Below are 17926 nucleotides of genomic sequence, written 5' to 3' on the forward strand. Positions count from 1 at the left end.
GAATTAGCCTATACCTGTTCATTACATAACTCATTATTATAACATGTGACATTCTGTAACAATGAATTGAGTATGACATTTAACTACACTCCATATTTAAGCCTACCTAGTATTATTTGACTGTTTTTGTAATTTTCTTAAATTTTTTTCGCATGTTACCGAGACTCACTTCCTTATTCAGTTTCCGTATACGAAACTGTAATCTGCAGCACAGATAGAATTCTATGACATCTTTAGGAATTTCAGGGATGATATTTGTTGCCTTGTTGACCATTGATCCAAGGTGAGTTGCTCCCTGCTCTTAACCTGTCTCCATGCTCTTCTTGGAAAACCTTTTCAGCCATCATAAATTTTGTAGCATATTGCTGCATCATGCGGTTAAGACCTCCATTACTTTTTAAACTTATCCAGTCAGAAGAGGCATCAGCTACTCCACCAAGGAAGGGATATCTTTTTTTAAACTTGTTGACAATATATTCTAAAACATAAGCATGTCCTTCAGTTTCATTTTCTGGTATACAATGTTGATCAACCAAGATGGTTTCATCCATAGTGTCATCATTTACCAAGTCTTCAACCACAATATCTCTACATAAATCTGCACTAATACAGAGGTTGTCTAAGATGTTTGCTGAATTCTTTTTAATAGGTGAACTACAAGCTTTACAATTTTGTAATCCTTTTGCAATACTTGGATCATCTCCATCAAATTCAGTATTTGCTTTTAAAGATAGAAGAACTTGTTTATGACCTACCGGTAGTATATATCTCTTGATTCTCTGTTTGAAAGTAACTGGACAAGGGTGGTCGTAAAAACTACCCATCTGACGAATCACCCCAAAGAAATTCTCTAAAACATCCTGATTCAAGTGTCTGGTGAATAAGTAAGTGAATCCAAATCTTTTATGCAAATCATCATACATGGAAACAAGTGATTTAGATGTAATGACAATTCCATTCTGAAAAGGATACACTTTGTTTGATACTTTTGATAATCAAAGAGATCATTTTATTAATTATGTCCATTTGGTAAGAGGAATGGCAAAATGGCTCTCTCTCCTTCTTATCCTCTGCACCACTGGAATTCAGTACATCAAACCACTGGTCAACAATAAGAATGAAATCAGCTGTTGCCCTCCAGTTGCCACTTTTCAAAACTTGATTTTTCCCCAGCTGATTAAAAGCTTTGCCCACTGAAGATGAGAGGAGATGTGCTGCACTTCTGACCTTTTGCCGTTCTGAACCAGTAACCAGTAGAGATTGTTTGCTAATTTTGTATGCCATTTTAAAGTCACCACATTCATAATCAACCAATTCAAACAAGGGTATTTTACTGACTGGTCCTAAGGGTGTTTCTGTTCCATGATCAAGGAGATTGTTTCGAATTAACATTAACAGATATGGAGCATCAGCAAATACATAGACACATCTACTTTCATCAGCTGGATTTCTGAAAGATGTGGTGTCCTGGCTTATCCCTAAAGTAGAGAACAAGCCTCTGTTGGAACCACTCATATCACATACTGTACCCCACACCTCAAAACCTACTTCTTCAACACTGTTAATAATGGAAAATAACAGTTCCTTGGTCATTTTTGTGTCAAAATTATAATAAACAGGTTGCTTCCAATTGCCAATAATGCCTGTAGCCATAACAACTTGAACATATTCATGGCTACAATAAAGCTTGTCTGCAGTTCTGTCATACACATAACACCTGTCAACTTTCATTTCATCAAACGATATCATGCAAGCTTTTTCGCCATTGGTCATGGATTGTCCTTTTGCCTTCATCATTCTTAATACTGAGTTTAGAATACCTGGTTCAAAATTAATATCTTTAACCCATTTATTCAAAGTCGAAATTGAAGGAAGAGGCAGTTTCCAGTGCTTTCGCATCCATCTGTAGCATTTGGCACTCACACTTCTAACAGTCAGAGCAAAGGCAATGTCATCTTCAGTCCAATGTCTTGCTGATCTTTTGGGTATTAGACATTTGATCTGAGTATCAGTGAAGTATGGTTTCAGATATTCCTCAACAGCCTTTACTGTATTATTTTTCATACACTGCTTTGCATCGTTAATGGCAAAAATTATTATTTTTTGGTCAACTTTTAACATTTTATTTTTATATCTCAACTTTAAATTTTCTTGTTTAATCTTTCAGTATCACTCTGTTGTTTCTCCAACTGCAATTGTAAAAAATTTTCATCAACCAGTGTCAGTGGCAAATTAGAGGAGGCTTTTGACATACTGCTGATGTTGGCTGAAGGAATGGCAAGGGCTGACGGCAGGAGGTCAGCGCCGGTTGTAGGCATGGCAGAGGCTGATGATAGGTGGTCAGCGCTTCTTGTAGGCATGGCAGAGGCTGACGGCAGGTGCTCAGCGCTGGTTGTAGGCATGGAAGGAGCTGGTGGCAGGTGCTCAGAGCTGGTTGTAGGCATGGTAGGAACTGATGGCAGGTGCTCAGTGCTGGTTGTAGGCATGGTAGGAGCTGATGGCAGGTGCTCAGCACTGGTTGTAGGCATGGTAGGAGCTGATTGTGGATGACCAGTATTTCTAGGAGGAATAGTATCCTCTTTAGTAACAGCACCTGAAATAAGTATATTATGGTATAAAGACTGAAGGAGAAAGAGAAGAATATAAGAGAGCAGTGGAAGAGCGATTAGACAGGTACGAATGGGAACAGATGAGCAATGTGGAAGAAATGAACAAGATATTTGTGGAGGAAATATGTGCAGCATGTGAGGAAGTATGTGGAGTGAGGAGGGAGATGCAAGGGAGAGCAAGGAACAGCATGGTGATGTGATGAGGTGAAAGTGGCTCTGGCACAAAAGAAGAAAGTGTATAAGAAATGGATGAGAAGTAAAGGGCAAGGAGAAATAGAGAGAAGGAAGCAGGAAATATATGTAGGAGAGAGGTAAAATTGATAGTAAGAGAGGTTAGGAGGAGGAACTTGAGTGAGAAGTGGAAGGAATCAAAGAAATTGTTCTTGAAGGAGGTGAAAATAGTGCAATAGGGTAATAAGGGAAGTGTTAGTCAAACTTAGTAAAGGGAAGTAATAAGGGCATGTTAGGCAAGGTTACATAATAGCGTACGACATATTGTGATGGCATGTTACAAGTTCATACTTCCTCCTTTATATATTACAGCTCCTCAGCATACACCACTATGTAGTCAAAAGGGGTTAAAAATTATATATTAGGGTTGAACTCAAACTTCAATGTTCATATTTTGAAGGCCAGGTATGAGCACTAGCTAAATCTGATTTACTTTAAATGAAGCATAACCATACCTGTGAAAGTTAATGTTTTAGTGTTTTTTCAATGGGGTGATAATGAACCTTATGAAAAAAAAAATAACATTCACTCCAATATATGGTACCCAAACTATATTGTAATTGGATCCAAAATATGAATTATTGCTCAATCAATAAACCTGTCCATTTTTTTGTAAAGTTTAAATCACTTACAGGTACCAGCAATATGAAAAAAGCAATGTGTAAAAATCTTGCTAACTTTACTTCTTAATTAATGCCAATGGGCAAAAATCCTTATTGACATTTCTGCATGCAAAATGTTGTTGCTAGTTTTGGTTAGCCCCAGTCCTGCCAGGCCAGCAGGCCCATCTGCAGCTGGTTTGCAACTGCCCTGTAATTTGTAATACAGTAATATACAGCTACTGTACCTTTTAAGAGGAAATTCAGTGTACACCAGACATCTGATGGCCTATCATTTTCAGGGGATGGTTGAATTGTAGTTGAACCACTTGAGTTCCACACCAATTCTGCAGCAAGCTTCCTGCTATTCCTTTCAGTAATCCGCTTCTGCCTTTTGGTTGTGGATGATTCTGTAAATGATGATAGAGCCTGGATTATAGTTCCAAAACATGAACAGCACCTTGGTAAAATAACTCTAACATGACCTCATTTGACACCCTGGTATTTAGGTATTTTACAAGTTGGCAATGTGCAGTTCAGGTTAGGTTATGTGAATTATTTTGGTTATTATTTCCAACTGGGATTATGGGGGTTCACTGATCCTGAGGGAGTACTGTATACTATACACATATAATATTCCTGAACTGTTTATTGCCTACTTGTAAAAACTTGCCAGTATTTATACAGCCTTATGCAAATAGATGTAACTTAACAAGTATCCTAACGTTACTGTGGGTAATGCTAACATTACAAAAATAATCATATCTCTCTATGTCTGCAAAGGATGATTAATTAAAAGTAAATGTTCTACATTACCATATTGGAAGCTGCCTCATGACTCATTTACTGTAAATTGTCTGAAGACCACACCACTGAAGTTTAAATTTTCCATAGTCCATGAAAATATGTTTAAAAATTCTGCTAGATATTTGTTGTGATCAACACAATCGTTAACAGTTATTTTAGATGACTTCCATCACCATGTATGTGCAAGCCATTTTACCTACGGTACCTACCTTCATTTTCAGAGTTAATTGTTTTACAGGGAGGGGCACTAATCCTACTTAAGGTTAAAAAAAAAAAAAAAAAAAAAAAAAAAGCAGCACACATTCAGGAGTGGTATTTCCCTCCTCAGTTAACTTAAGTGCTATTATAAATGTGACAGTCTGCCTCTCACAGCCCTACCCCCGACGTTCACACTTCACACTTTCCACACCCAACTGTCATCCTCCATCCTCTCCACATGCCCACCAACCCCACTTGACACGTTTATATTACAACTCGTTACATCAAGGACATATCAGTCACATGAAACATAATGGCTAACATACAAAGCGGATAAGTTATAACAAGACAGTGTCGCAACACAGCTGGGGATAAGGAACACATTCACATAATAATAATTGTGTTACACATAATAAACTAATGTCTGTTGCAATAGATCACAATATGAAATGAACAATGTTATTTATGAAAAGAGTACATAAAAATCCTCATAAATAAAGTACTCACACCATTGCCTCCCAAATGATGACTGGTAAATAGTAAGAAATGGGTGCTCTCCAAATCCAAACAGTAACTTAACAGCACTGATCTAAGACTGCCCCAGACACCACTCAAATCAAACCAAAGAGCAGGAAGTAGTACCCATAATGCCCAAGACACAATGAAGACACAAAAAGCATATACACCACTTATATACAGCAATTTATAAATGCACAGTGCATACTCTGGTATATAATGCATATGATACGTTACAATGATGTACTGTTGTGCACTAGTTTAAACCTGAGTATAATCATGTAGTGTTTGCCTAAATATAACTTTTAGATGGATCAGTTACAGAGAAAGAGTTTATTTCTAGTTAGTTTTCATGAGCCTGTGACTGCTAGTAACTGTCATAGTTTTATAAAATACTTTGGTGTTAGCTTGAATAAAAACTGTGTGCATCAGGTCCAGTCAAAGGGTTAAATGGTGTAGGGAGCATAGGTGGCTTGATAGCAGCCCATCCTTAACAACCTATCTATCCATCTGTCTATCTGTTGCCAGACGCCTTAATCCCATAAGGGGTTGCCACAAACAAATCGCCTCCATGTCGCCCTGCCCCCCATCATTTCACTATTGTGTTCCCAGTTCACATGCCCCTCTCCTGTATACAACCCTCTCTCATAACAACCCTTTTTGTATATTACACCTCAGCATTATGCACTGTTATTTATGGTGCTTGTACAGTGACAGTGTTGGCATCAGTAATATACAAAAGCATACTGAGATGAAATGTGCACAGTGAATGGCTCAGAAAGAGGTGCTGAGATATATCCAAATCCACCAAGAATGCAACTGTAAATGGCAATGTTGTACTGATTATGATAATTGATTTTGCAGGATGAAGGAAGCAGAAGAGAAAAAGGTGACCAAAGAGAAGAAAGATGTGGCTAAGGTGATGAAAGAAGCTGGTGGTCTGAGGAGTAAATTGAAGAACAAGTTGAAGCTGGTGCAGAGAGGGAGCCAGGATACAAAAAGCCATCGTTACAAGTAAGGCACATTACTGTATTTGGAATGATCAGTCAAAGGTCACAGTCACAGGGCAAGGGCTTGGTGATTGAAGGGTTTAGGTGTTGTGTTCTCCAAGTACTCCATGTCTTGGTGGTTTCATTGTTAAATTGATGGTGACTTAACTGTTTACTTAAAAGATACTCATGGTTCATTATAAAGCTGCATTGAATTTTTAAAATATAGGAAGGTTGGATAAAATGATTATGTCCATCACTATCTTGTTACTTCCTCTTCCTTGCCTTCTGGACCCCACCTAACCCCACTTGCAGGTGGGGAAAAAAGAGACATGATGATGATGATAATCCTGGTGGTGGTGGTGATGGATAACATTTTGCAGATACCAGTCTCTAATCTGCTGCCATTCCCAACAGAACCTGAGCATAATAGACGAGAAATTAAACCCATGTTGATGCAGCAATTTTTAACTCAAAATTGTCTCAAGAACAACTTGCTGAAGTTTGTCAGACATTTCATGCAACATGCTGTATGGGAAATCTGGATAAAATCTATCTATCTATCTATTGCCAGACGCCTCAATCCCGTTTGGGGTGGCCACAAACAAATCGCCTCCAAGTCCGAGGCTTATTGTTTGTTTTTTTAGTTAGTTGTTTTCCGGGGAGGATCACTAACCCTCCGCCAACCCTTTTAGTCGCCTTTTATGACAAGCAGGGATACTGGGGGAGTATTCTTGAAAAAAAACCCTACCCCCAGGGGAGATAAAATGTTGGTGATATTATTATTATAAAATGTTGGTGATATTATTCCCTAACTATGTGCCATTCCCAACAGAACCTGAGCAGTCTAATGAGTCTGCACCAGATGTTCTTGCCAAGCACTCCTGGCAGTTCCTCCTGCAGTCATGGCTGCTAGCGCTTGAGGGAGACGGTGCAACACCTGGCGCAGGACGACTGCAAGCTTGTTTGGCAGTGTTAACCTTGGTGAGACTATTTAATGATTGTATAATGTGTAATATATATCAAACTTTTTGCTCAGTTTTATATTCCTAATATGATTCGTTCACATTTTACGGGTTACTTGTTTGGCCATGTTACAATTAGAATTTTCTTCCTCTAGACAGTAGAATTCGTAACATATGGGGGCCCGACCGGGATAATTCTGAAGCCTTGAGTGAAGCTTTTCTTTGTTTTGCCAGACGTTTTAATTCCGAGTAATGGTGGTTTGAAGAGTCTGCTGTTTCTTTTCATTGTTTGATTTTGATTTACTTTGGCATTTCTGTAAGTTATTATGGCAGTATTTGATTTAGCTGAATTTGTTGCTGACCCTTCATTGCCATTATTACAGGATGTAGTTTTGAAAAAAAGTGATTGGGTTTCGCTTGCTACTTATTATGAAATACCATTTGACAGTAAAATAAGAAAAGAAGAACTCAAAAGGATAGTAATTCAAACATTAGTGTCTAGCAATATACTTCCTAGTTCTGCATTAACTTTGTGTGATACAAATCCTGTGGGTGAAGGTGGCAGCCATGTTTCAGAACTGATTGCTTTGAGGAAGTTGGAATTGGTTGAGGCTGCTAAACAGAGGGAAGCTTCACAGCGACAGAGGGAACATGAGAGAGAACAAAGAGAGCATGACCTTAAGAAGTTACAACTAGAGTTAGAATTAAAAAGGGAAGGTAATATTTAGGTTCCGTTTGATGTCAGTAAGCATGCCAAGTTAATTCCGTCATTTGATGAGCGTGATCCTGAGGAGTTTTTTTTGCAATTTGAAAAGTTTGCAAATAGTTTAAAGTGGCCTAAGGAGAACTGGTCAATTCTGGTTCAGACGGTATTGGTCGGAAAAGCAAAGACTGTTTTTATTAGCCTTTCAGAAGAAACATGCAAAGATTACATCAAGGTTAAGGAGGCAGTGCTCAAAGCTTACGATTTAGTTCCGGAAGCTTATAGACAAAGGTTTCGGAACTTAAGAAAGACAGAGTCAGAAACGTATGTTGAGTTTGCAGCAGAGAAAGAGAGGTTATTTCAGCGATGGATTAGGTCTAGAAATGTAAAAAATTATGATGACTTAAAAGAACTATTCCTGTTAGAAGAATTTAAACGTTCAGTGGCTTCTGACATCAGGCTGTACTTGGATGAACGTGAGGTGACCACTTTGAGTAAAGCTGCAACATTAGCAGATAATTATGCCTTAACACATCGTACTAAACTTAAACCTCAGAACCGCTATGGACAAGTTGGCAGGAGGGTGGGGGGTTGTGAGGAGTCAAGTGATCAGGGTGATAAGCTTAAAGAATCTCAGTCTTGTTAGCAAGCCTAGTCAATTTGTCTAAGAATGCTAAGAGTTCAGGATCAAGAAAAGAACCAACTGCATTAGGATCAGTTAATGCTTGTTATTACTGCAAACAACCAGGACATGTCATTGCTAATTGTCCAAAGCTGGCAAAAAAGAATGCAGCTAAATCAGAATCTTCCCTTGTGTTAAGTACAGTGAAGGAAAATGGTGTCACTGCTGTAGCCTCCTCAAGTGATAAGACTGGCTCATTTGGTCCATTCATGTTTAAGGGATTAGTTTCAAGTGATAGCTCATTAGAAATTTCTTACCCAGTTCAGATATTAAGGGATACCGGTGCATCACACAGTGTGGTAGTTAAGAGTGCTGTTCCATTTATGGAAAACTCTTATACTGGTGAGCACGTGGTTCTGAGGGGTGTTGGTGGAGTTGTCACTGTTCCTTTAGCACAAATTTATATAGTCAGATCTTGTGCAGCAATATATCAGTGTAGGAGTTCAGGATTCTCCCCTTCCAGTTGATGGCGTGACATTTTTGTTGGGTAATGACATAGCTGGTGATCGTCTGGTACCTGATCCTGTAGTAACCCTTGTACCCGGTAGTTACAATCCAACAGAACAATTAGAAAATGAAAACCTGTATCTTTTTCCTAGTTGTGCCATAACTAGAAGTATGACTACACACAGAGTATATACAGGTGAGTCCTTTCCTGAGGATGAGGCTGTAGAAAATGAAGATGATCTTGGACTTGACCTTAGTAATTTGTTTAAACAAACAAGTATTATTGACAGTGACGAGATAAAGAATTTACCTATCACTAAAGAAATGCTTATTTGAGCACAAGAAGAAGATCCCGACCTGCTAAAATATTTGCGTCAGTCATTTGATGAGGTAGACTCCCCTTCAAGTACCTGTTACTTCACTTGTTCTAACATACTGATGAGAAAGTATAGACCAACAGATGTACCTGCTAATGATCAGACTTCTGTTTTGTACCAAGTTGTAGTTCCAACTGTCTACCGTCAGGATTTAATAGGTTTAGCTCATGATGGTCTAGGTGGACTCATAGGAGTTCATAAGACTTGTAGCAAGTTAATGAGACATTTCTTTTGGCCAAAGATGAAATGGGACGTCTCAGAGTATTGCCAGACATGCCACACTTGCCAACTGGTAGGGAGGCCTAACAGTGTTATTCCACCAGCACCTCTCAAGCCCATTGAGGTTGTGAAAGAGCCATTTAGTCATATTATAATTGACTGTGTAGGTCCATTGCCAAAAACTAAGAGTGGAAACCAGTACATTTTTACGGTTATGTGTGCTACCACTCGGTATCCTGAATGTATTCCTTTGAGGAAAATTTGTGCTAAATTAATTGTTAAGGCACTGACCAAATTCTTTACTCAGTATGGTATACCCAGATCCATTCAGTCAGACCAAGGCTCGAATTTTTCAAGTGGTCTCTTTCAACAAGTGATGCATGAGTTGTCTATTAAGCAGTACTTTGCTACAGCTTACCATCCTGAGTCACAGGGCGCTTTAGAGTGTTTTCATCAGACTTATAAGCAAATGCTGAGAAAGTATTGTCTGGAAGCAGGGAAAGAGTGGGATGAAGGGATACATCTGCTTCTGTTTGCCATTAGAGAGAGTAAGCAGGAATCTCTTGGTTATGCCCCATTCGAGCTCGTGTATGGACATGAGGTTAGGGGACCACTCAAATTAGTCAAAGAAAGTTGGGTATCAGAGGATAACACTGTACCTCTCTTACAATATGTACAAAAGTTCAGAGAAAGGTTAAATCATATCAGAAATTTTGCCAGAGAAAATTTGAAGGGTGCACAGGAAACCATGAAGGAGACTTTTGACAGGAAAGTAGTGGAAAGAAACTTTAATCCTGGTGATTTAGTACTAGCTTTTCTTTCTTTAGCTAAGAATGCTCTTCAGGCAAAGTATTTTGGACCATACAGAGCCAAAGAAAAGGTTGACTCTGTGAACTATGTAATAGAGACTCCTGATTGTGGAAGAAAGGAACGTCGGGTACATATAAACTTACTGAAGCCATACTGCTGTAGAAGAGGAGGACAAATCATGGTACAGCACGAAGTGGAAGTGGAAGATCCAGAATTCCTTGAAGTTGATCCCCTTAAGCTATGTAATAGTGAGCTTTTGTCTAATTTTGGTCCTAAATTGCAGCACCTCTCACTTCGGCAGTCAGCAGATCTGGTGAATCTGATGAGGGAATTCAGAGGGATCTGCAGTGACGTTCCTAGGCCATGTCGTGGTGTGTTGCATGACATCATCCTAATGGACCACACCAAGCCAATCAAGCAAGCCCCTTACCGAGTCAACCCTTCCCAGAGAAAGAAGCTACAAGAGGAGGTATCGTTTTTAATTTCCCATGATCTGGCAGAACCTAACGACAGTGAGTGGGCTTCGCCATGCTTCCTTGTTCCAAAGCCAGATGGAAGTAAGAGACTGTGCACCGACTACCGTCGCGTGAATGCCGTTACTCTGCCAGATTCATTCCCTTTACCCTGTCTGGATGATGTGATTGATGGAATTGGAAAAGCAGAGTTCATTACTAAATTGGATTTATTGAAGAGCTACTATCAAGTTGCACTGACAGAGAGGGCTAAGAGGATTTCTGCCTTCATCACGGCAGATGGCTTGTATCAGTATAAGGTCATGAGTTTTGGCTTGAGGAACGCACCTGCCACCTTCCAACGTTTGGTAAACAACGTCATCAGAGGACTGGAGGGAGTGCAGGCTTATCTGGATGATTTGGTGGTGGTTTCATCTACTTGGGAAGAACACATTGAATGACTCAGGGCACTGTTTACTAGACTGCCTGAGGCGGATCTTACCCTAAATCTTGCAAAGAGCGAGTTTGGACATGCTACAGTAGTATTCCTGGGTCACGTGGTTGGGAAAGATCATATTAAACCAGTCGACGCTAAAATAGACGCCATTCAGAACTTTCCACCACCTTCCGACCGCAAGTCCTTGTTACGTTTCCTGGGGATGGCTGGATATTATAGAAGATTTTGTCCAAATTTTTCTCAGATTGCTGCTCCGTTAACTGACCTCTCCAGTCCAAAGAAGATTTTCAAGTGGACAGCTGAATGTCAAACATCATTTGAAAACATCCGAGCCTTGTTGTCCACTGCTCCAGTGCTGAGATCTCCAGACTTTGAGAAACCCTTCAGTCTACATGTGGATGCCAGTGATTCAGGAGCGGGTGCTGTTTTACTTCAGTTTGGAAAAGATGAAGTTTTGCATCCTGTGTGTTATATGTCAACCAAGTTTAAGAAGTATCAAAGAAACTATGCTACCATTGAAAAGGAGCTCTTGGCATTGATACTAGCTTTAGAGAAATTTCATGTTTATGTAAGTAATGCAAGGTATCCAGTGATTGTTTACAGCGATCATAATCCACTGAAGTTTCTAAACAGAATGAAAAACAGAAATCAGAGACTAATGAGGTGGTCATTGTTGATTCAGCCATACAATTTAGAAATAAGGCATATCAAGGGGCAAGAGAATATCCTGGCTGATACTCTTTCTTGTGTTTAATACACTGAACTGTAAAGCTATATTCATAGGTACTAGGTTCATCTGGACTATGATAAAATTTACCAGTAAATTTTATCTTAGAGGGAAGGTGTCATGGACATGCTTACTAATTTTTGTGTGAGCTCTGCGCTTGGTGGGGTTCAGTTGTTTTGTGTTTTAATTTTTCTGTAATAAGTATTCATTATGAACTCGTTTATGAATTTAGTAATTCTCCAGTTTTGTGTTTATAATTATATTAACTTTAGTATGTTTTGTAGTAAGGTTGAAATTTTATATAATACAGTAGTTTGCAACATCTTAAAAGACCAATTGGTAACCTTGGGTAACTGATGGAGTTGAGGGAGTGAGCTGTTCGTCTGTGACTCACTCCTTGACTGATCTGTGTGGTGTTAGCAACCTCTGAGACTAACGGCTCCTGCTTTCTGTTTCCTCGATTGTGTACAAGTAGTCCAGAGGTTTACTCTAGTTCATGTGGTCACCTTACAACTAAGTTAATGGCTTAACCTTACCTTTTAATATTTATGTGTTAGGGTATCACTGTTCTGCTTAACCAGTTAGGTTTTGACGAATTAGAGAAAAGCGAAGTTTCTCCCATTATTCCTGCAAGCTTGTTTGGCAGTGTTAACCTTGGTGAGACTATTTAATGATTGTATAATGTGTAATATATATCAGACTTTTTGCTCAGTTTTATATTCCTAATATGATTCGTTCACTTTTTACGGGTTACTTGTTTGGCCATGTTACAATTAGAATTTTCTTCCTCTAGACAGTAGAATTCGTAACACTCTTAACATTGGTCCATGCAGTAGTCTTGTCTCGTGTTGATTATTGTAATTCACTGTGGGTTGGTCTTCCAAATAATATACTAACAAAAGTTCAGTCTGTGTTGAACAGGGCGGCACGGCTTATCTTTGGTCTCCCCCCGAGAACCTCAACTACCCTGTTTCTGATTAAGTTGCATTGGTTACCAGTAAAGGCTAGAATTGAATTTAAACTGTGCCTTATTACATTCAAGGTTCTTAAGTTTGGTGAACCGAAGTACAGTATCTTGCTGAATTGTTAAAACTCCCATCGACACGCCCAGGTGTGATGTTATGCAGTGAAGATGATTCCTTGCGTCTTGACGAGTCAGGAGCCATCCACCAGTCATCTTTCTCTGATCGTTCTTTTGTGTATAGAGCCCCTAGATTATATAACAGATTGCCATTGTCCATGAGACAACTCTCTACTGTTGAATCCTTTAAGAGACAGCTGAAAGCCTTTCTTTTTTCAAAATGGTACGTCCTGAAGAGAGGTATATGACAGATGATTGTAGGGTTTAATTATTGCCCCTTTCTTTTCCTCTTCTTTTTTTTTTTTGACTGATGAAGTTTGTATTGTATATGAGAGATGTCACAATTCTTGCAGTTGTAAAAATAATGTATACGTGTTTTGAGTGTTAGAGAATTCCCTATGGAAGGACTGGTGTTTTTGAGAAACAAAAGACCAGATTATTACTGTATTATTATTATTATTATTATTATTATTATTGTTATTATTATTATTATTATTATTATTATTATTATTATTAATTTGGGAGACATGTTATGTACTGGAGGTGAGGCTGGAGCATCTCTTTGGCCAAAGTAAGGAGTGGTTTTAAGAAGTTCAGGGAGCTGTTGCCTCTCCTGACATTGAGAGGGGTCTCCTTCCATGCTAAGGGATCTTTGTAGGCGACATGTGTTAGGAATGTAATGCTGTATGGTAGTGAGACCTGGGCAGTAAAGGAAGACGATGCTGTATTTGTTGGCTCAAACATATAGAACTGACAATGGTTAGATGGATGTGTAGTGCATCCTTGAATGCAAGGCATGGGGGGGCTAGGTTTACAACTAAAGTATTTAGAGGAAGGATGGGACTAGAGATGTATTGGTGTTGTGATGAGGAGGGGTAGACTCAGATGATAAGGGCTTGTGGAGGGGATGGAGAATGACAGTTTGGTGCAAAAAGTAAGAAAAGTGAACTTCGAGGGTAGGGTTGCAAGAGGCACACTGAAAAAGACCTGGGACAGGGTCATAGTGTGACCTCAGGGATAAGGGACTGAACAGGAAGGCTGCCAGAGATCAAGCAGGATGGAGAGCTGCCAATAGGTGATCAAGGCCAATGTATGCAAGCATGTTGGAACCTTTATAAACGATATGATACTTTATGAATCTCATTATGCCTTTACTTTCTCCACCTCACAGGTAACAACGCCTGAGAATACATAGCAGAATTATCCACCAGACAGACCTAATGGCCATCGACGAGACTCATCAGAAAATATGACTGGAGAAGGTAAGAGTTTTAAGATGTAGTTATTCATTGTCTTGTTTGCACAGTCTTATGGTTCTAGGTTAACAGATGCATCCTGTAGTTTTCCTATAGTTTTTGTCTATTGATGTTATGATTACTGGTATATTTTCAGCATATTCATTTACATAAATGTGGCAAACTGCTTTGTACATTCTCTAAATCATCCAAAGGAAGTTTTGTGTATGGGGAAATTCACCTTACATATAATCGTCATCCCATCCCTATTCTCCAGCACAGGCATGTGGGTAGCATAGTGAAATTAAGTAAGAAAATGGTCCAGTAGGAATACAAATCAGTTAGGTGTATGGGTTATTGGCCTTCACATTTATTTATCCACCATTCAGTACTCTGAAATGTGAAGACTTGTTTCATGAGTTGTATAACATCTACAACTGAGGTCATGCCCATTGTGATGCAGCATTTATGTCTGTTCATCACATTTTAATTCATCAGCATCAATACCTGTTTTATTATATATTTTTTGATGTATTATTTTAATACTTTCATTTGCTAAATAATGGTATAAGTTATTACCTTCTTTATTCTTCCATATTTCATCATCATCATCATCATCATCATCATTATCATCATCATCATCATCCAGACCTCCTATCCCACCCTAGGGTGGGGTGAGGAGTAGCAGCATCCAGACAGCCAGAGTCTGCCCAGTTCAATGGGACACACTTCCATTCACTCACCATTCAAGTTTACAGAATCCCAGCTTCATCTGATAGGCCAAAAAATTTCACCACGTTCTGTAGCCTCACGTTTACTTGTCCAATAGAGTCAGTCCGGACGCTGCCACTTTAAAAGGGGTTCCAAATCCCTTGGTCATGTGCTTCTCCGCATAAAATTCATCCAGCCAGCTTGATCTCTTGTCAGTCCCTTAGCCTCCATATTTACTTCACCTAAATATGCACTCTTCTAGTCAGTCTCTTATTGTCCATCGTCTCCACTTCATATCATCCTTGGTCTCCCCCCTCCCCCACCTCACATGCATTCTTCTAGTCAGTCTCTTATTCTCCATCCTTTCCACTCCATCCCTCTCCTCATTCTTGGTCTCCCCCTCCCCCTCTTCCTTTCCACCTCACTGGTAAACTCTTCTGGTCAGTCTCTCATTCTCCATCCTTTCCACATAGCCAGACCATCTCAGAGTATTTCTCTTAACATTTTCAACCACATCAACACCACAATACTCCTTTACTTCCTCATTTGTCAGTCTGTCTGTTTGTCTACTTAACACAGCATAAAATAACCATCTCTCCATCTTGACTCCTGAGATATACAGGATATTAATGCCAGAATATGAAGCATTTAAGTGAGGATATTTATGAGGTGGAGTCAGGATTCCAGGGGCTGGAATGGTTAGGGAGTGAGTGTGTACTTATAGCTTGCCTTCCTATAATTTGGGGCACCTGCAGTCCACTCACACTGTGATTCTACCCCGACTGACCAACCAAGTGGTTTTTTGTAGTCTAGGAACCATTTACTATGCCAGGGTGGTTGATATTAATACGTAGCATTAGTAATGACATGCTGCTCCATAACTGCCATCTTGACAAAGCACGGTGGTGGTGCCATGGACAGCTGCCATCAGGTGAAAAGACCTACACATGCTATAGCATCATAATTGTTCTCTAAATATGTTAACTTATAAATAACATGCCTTTATTAAAGCACCAGCTTAATGTCACTGGGTTACTATAGAAATTAATAAATATATCATTTATAAAATTTGGAAGTACAGTAATGACATGCAGTACCACTGTGGAAGACGTCTTAACCCTCTGAGTATGAAAGGTGCCTCCATGTTACCAAATAGTGGCAACAGGAGACACAAATGCATAGGTTTTTATGAAGCTATAAACCCATTTTACCTCTGCTGAAAGCACCTTAGGACAGGAGGGTCATCCTTCACCATGCCCACTGCACAAACATTAGTTGCTGGAGTGATGGTGTCATGACAGGAGACTAAGTACAGCATTTGTAAAGTTGTTCCTAGCTGTGCCATTTTCCTGTGCACACCATCCACTCACTCAGTGTAGTGCTGCTTTGGGTGTCTATCCTTTTCCTCTCTTCTGTCCTTCCTCTTTCACTTTTTCTGGCCCCATTCATGCCATTATGCTTTTTGTGTCAGTCTCTGCTCTCTTTATCTCATTCCCTGTTCTTTTTGCTTTTACTCTCGGCTCCTTTTCTCTTGTCCAGCCTCTTTTTCTCTCGTTTTCCTGCCACGGTCCGCCAGTTACAATATTTCACGGTTTATTATGCAGATACGAGGCTGTAAGTAATGACCAGGCAAGATGATATATTGTAGCCGTGGCGAATCAGGCAGACATATATGGTGAAAGGTCAGACATAGACTTACATATGCACTTGAAATATGAACTAGAGTAAAAGAGAGAGAGTTGGAGAGAGAGAGAGAGAGAAAGAGAGCTGTGTGTATATGTGTGTGTGTGTGTGTGTTTGCATAATTATACTTGCATGCTGAAGCCTTGTATGTGTTCAAGTGAGATCAAAGAGACCCATCATCCCACACCTTCAACTGAAGCGCATGTAATTCTCTTCCACGATTCTTCTGTGAGTTAGAATTACACACACACACACACACACACACACACACACACACACACACACACACATTTACTAACATGCATACAAAAACCTCTATTCACACAGGCTTAATATGAACTCAGCCATCCCTCCACACTCAGTATCCCTGCCTGACGCAAACACAGGCTCTCCTGCGTACACACACGACTCAACACACACAGACAGACGGACAGACAGACAGACAGATAGACAAACACACACACACACACACACACACACACACACACACACACACACACACACCTCAAGGCTCAGTGTTGGCGCCAGTAATGTTCCTATCTATCTATCTATTGCCAGACGCCTCAATCCCGTTTGGGGTGGCCACAAACAAATCGCCTCCAAGTCGCCCTGTCCCCCGCCATTTCACTGCCCTGCTCCCAACTCACACCCCCCTCTCTCATATACCTCTCCACCCCATCTCTCCATCTCATCCTCGGCCTCCCCCTCCCTCTTTCCCCCTCCACCTCACTCACATACACTCTCTTCGTCAGTCTTTCACCCTCCATCCTCTCCACATGGCCAAACCACCTCAGTGTGTTCCTCATAACGCTTCCTATCACATCCACATCCACACCACAACGCTCCTTTATATCCTCATTCGTCAGCCTGTCTCTCCATGTGACTCCACAGGCTCCTCTTAAATAACTCATTTCCACGGCTCTCACTCTTGACTTGTGTTCCTGATTTACGTAAATGATATGGTAGATGGAGTGAACAGTTATGCAAGTCTGTTTGCTGATGATGTAAAGATCTTGAGGAAGATAGAGGTTGAGGAGGATTGTAAAATACTGCAGGAGGATTTGGATAGGATACACAATTGGAGCCGGACGTGGGAAATGAAATTTAATGTAAAGAAATGTAAAATATTGGAAATGGGTAAAAGTACCAGGAGACCATCACTGAATTATTTTTTGGGTAATGAATTAATCACAAAAAGGAGAGAAGAGAAAGATTTGGGAGTGCTGGTCCAAGATAGTTTGTCACCAGAAAAGCACATTAACAAGATAGTTGGAGAGACTTATAAACTCTTGACTAACATAAGAGTAGCATTTCATTATATGGATGAGGAAATGATAAAAAAATTGATAGTGGCCATGATCCGCCCCAGGTTATAATATGCAGCGGTAGTGTGGTCCCCACACAAAAAGAAAGATATAAACAAGATTG

At 39.8% G+C, this 17926-nt stretch overlaps 1 protein-coding gene across 1 annotated transcript in view; it reads left to right on the forward strand.

The window, feature by feature from the left end:
- The first annotated feature begins 360 nt into the window (after window positions 1-360).
- LOC145397725 (uncharacterized) overlaps window positions 361-17926 on the forward strand; it is a 296131-nt gene continuing 278565 nt past the window's right edge. Inside the window, exon 1 of the mRNA XM_080270740.1 lies at window positions 361-377. The gene's annotated coding sequence lies outside the window, so the exon portion shown is untranslated. The remainder of the gene's footprint in view (window positions 378-17926) is intronic.

The sequence above is a fragment of the Coenobita brevimanus genome, chromosome 43 (assembly GCF_032717465.1).
Source record: "Coenobita brevimanus isolate Jiangsu-jjx chromosome 43, ASM3271746v2, whole genome shotgun sequence".
Lineage (NCBI taxonomy): Eukaryota > Metazoa > Arthropoda > Malacostraca > Decapoda > Coenobitidae > Coenobita > Coenobita brevimanus.